Raw genomic sequence first — 3,271 nt, 5'->3', positions numbered from 1 at the left:
ACGAGAACCATCAAGCTGATCATGTATTCTGGGATCCTATAGCTGACTACATGGAAGAGTTTTACTCTCCAGTGTTTCAGTTCTTCTATGAAGGTCAGAGGCAAGTTCAGTGGCAGTGGTCATCGCCATATCATAGTGGCTCTGAACTCCGATGCAGTCAAAAAACTCAAACATCAGATAAGACAAATGATTGGCTACATTGGAAATTTCACATTGATTGAGCTGAAAGAAGTTTGAATTGTTAGGGTAGGTAGGTAGGAAAAGGCAAATAAGCTCAAGGTTGACTGAGCATGTTTTTTTAGTAGATGTAGATTTCTTTCTCCTACAGTGATCATCAAGCTTAAGCCCGAGGTGAAGGCCCCAGAAGCTTGAAGGGGATGATTGTCGAGCAAATTTCAGTTTGTCATAAATGGATAAAGCACTGGACCTGCGAGTTCTTAGTGTACTACAGGAGCACACTATCCCAAGTGGAGCCACTGTTATCACTGAAAATTCTAATGCCAAAATTTCAAAACCGCTCACAAAGCTCTTTAGGTTATTTCGTAGCTCATGTAATAATTTTTAAGTGTTTCCGCAGCGCATAAAGCCTTTTTGTAGTTTCGCAGCGCAACATGTTTTAGGCTGCGCTACAAAATTGGGGATTTGTTCGAATCCATAGCAGCTGTCATGCAAAATAGCTCTGGGGTGGATGCACTTTACAGGAGGCATGCTCTCAAGTTCCTGCGTGTATGCTTGTCATCAGTTCTGAATCTGAAGGTGACAGTTTTAGTGATTGCAAGGTACTACCTCAGGTTAAAAGCACCCTTGTTGTTTGTCCCATGGTAGCTGTTATTCAATGAAGGAACGAGATTGCTCGATTCACTGCTGAAGGAAGCACTAAAGTTGGTTCATCATGGCGCAAATATATGTAAAGATGTGGCCGAGTTTTCTCAATATGATTTTATTTTGACTACTTATTCCATTGTTGAGATAGAACATAGAAAGTATTTGATGCCTGCAAAAGAAAAATGTCAATGGTGTATTAAATCATTTTATCCAGATCTTTTCCCTAGAGACTTGTGTAAGGAGCCCGCGAATTCTTTGGAATCAGCGCCCTTTCTCCCAACAAGACTTCGAGGATTGTAGGAGAAGCCACGGTAGAGCCAAAAGAGTGAAGCCCAGCTCAATCTTTACAGAAATAAATCTTACGAAGACTGCTTTGAAGGGCCTAAGAAGGACTACAATCAAGACTAAATATCTGGCAAGAGATACATATGTGGTCATATGAGAGGAATTTGAGGTATCCTTGAAGATCTTATAGAGGAGCTTATTTACAGAGAACGCGAGGCTTGAAGAAAAACCCTTGCTCTCCCGTCACTTCCCAGCCAAAAAAGATGCCTTCAGTTGTGTCGAGCGGACGAATACACCGGCTGGAACTGGAGAATTTTAAGTCTTATAAGGGGCACCAGGTGATAGGGCCATTCAAGAACTTTACGGCCATAATTGGACCAAACGGGGCTGGAAAGTCCAACCTCATGGACGCCATCAGTTTCGTTCTAGGGGTTCGCTCCATGCAGCTCAGAGGAGCGCAGCTGAGGGATCTCATTTACGCCTACGACGACAAAGAGAAAGAGCAGAAGGGAAGGAAGGCCTTCGTTAAGCTTGTTTACTTGAACGCCAGCGGCGAGGAGCTTCATTTCACGCGCACAGTCGTCGGCTCTGGCGGCAGCGACTACAGAATTAATAATAAGACGGTCACATGAGACGAATATAACAACAAGATGAAGTCCCTTGGAATTCTCGTTAAGGCTCGCAATTTTTTTTGTCTTCCAGGGTGATGTTGAATCTATTGCTTCAAAGAATCCAAAAGAGCTTACTGCACTTTTTGAGCACATATCTGGCTCTGAAGAATTTAAGAAAGACTATGAAGATCTCGAAGATCAGAAGGCAAGAGCTGAGGAGAAATCAGCTTTCACATATCAGAGAAAAAGAACTGTAGTTACTGAAAGGAAACAGAAGAAAGAACAAAAAGAAGAAGCAGAGAAACATCTCCGTTTGCAGGAACAACTGAAATCTTTGAAAACCGAGTATCTTCTGTGGCAAATTTTTAACATTGAGAAGGATATAGAGAGAAATGAAAGAGAGCTGGAAGTGGAAGAAATAAAAATGACAAGAAACATCATTCCAAGCGAAGCTACAATAGCGAAAGTGATCGTTCAAGATTGTGGTCTTCATCATATGAGAATAGAATGTTGGTAGATGTTTGAGCTTTAAGGAACTCTATGTTAGTGCTTGATAAAACTATTGGTTGGAAAGCTCCTATGTTCAATATGAGGATGGAAGAGGATGATGTTCTGCTCAATATGCCTACCAAGAATTCCTGTGGGAAAGGGCACAGTGATTTTTTTTTAATAAGAGGGTCGTCAGATGCAGAATTTCCATCTCAAGGTTTCAAATGTGTCGGTATCTTTGGGCACGCTCTCCAGAATAAACACATTACATATGCTGAAGCTGTATGAAAAGCATTCGGGTGGATCTTTGTCCTTCCGAAAGATATTCTGATCACAGGCTGTTTAGGTTATTTTATTATTTTGAAGATGAATCTCTTTTGCTCGATGTGGTCTGAAATGTCAATGAAAGATGCTTTATTTTAGATCTTAGCTATGTATAGAACGTCAATGGACTATGTTGCTGTCAACAGATCCGTGATTTCTTAATTCACATAATGTTGTTTATAAGTCTTGTTTCGGGATCATGTGTGTTATGTGGTCATTGGATTATTTTCACTCATCTTTGGAAAAGAAATGTCAAGGGAGTTAAGTTGATGGATAATCTTACCACAGCCTCTACTCGAGAAACTCATTCACCGAGGGTCACTGCAGATAAGGATGCAGAGAGAATTTCTGAGAATTTTATTCAAGTGGAACAAAAGGACTTGTCAGTCAATGGTGAAAGTAGACCAGAAGTCCATGCATTTAAGGATGAGAATGATGATGTAGCTAGTGAGGTAGACAATTATATGGATGCTCTTACTACCATGGAATCAGAAATGGAAACAGATTCGGATGGCAGAGCCAAACATGAGTTTGATTCAGATTTCAATTCAGCACATAAGGAAGCAGGTATTGAAACAACAGGACAGTTACATGAGAAGGATGGTCAGTGTTCGGACCTTGCTGATGCTGAAGCTACACACTGGCAATCATTTAGCTATGAAAGGAAGACTGTGTTTTTTAAATTAAACAGCAGTTTCGTAGCGCGCTACGAAACTGCTGTAGGTGTTGTTTTTTAA

At 40.8% G+C, this 3,271-nt stretch overlaps 1 pseudogene; it reads left to right on the top strand.

The window, feature by feature from the left end:
* Nucleotides 1–1,070: 1,070 nt before the first annotated feature.
* Nucleotides 1,071–2,238, top strand: LOC149148440 (structural maintenance of chromosomes protein 1 pseudogene; annotated as a pseudogene).
* The last annotated feature ends 1,033 nt before the right edge of the window (nucleotides 2,239–3,271 follow it).

The sequence above is a fragment of the Pinus tabuliformis genome, chromosome 9 (assembly GCF_031772625.1).
Source record: "Pinus tabuliformis cultivar Carrire ecotype Pingquan chromosome 9, CPIR1, whole genome shotgun sequence".
In the NCBI taxonomy this organism is placed as follows: Eukaryota; Viridiplantae; Streptophyta; class Pinopsida; order Pinales; family Pinaceae; genus Pinus; species Pinus tabuliformis.
Note: the sequence above shows the minus strand (reverse complement) of the source record. Positions and strands in the feature narration are given on the sequence as shown.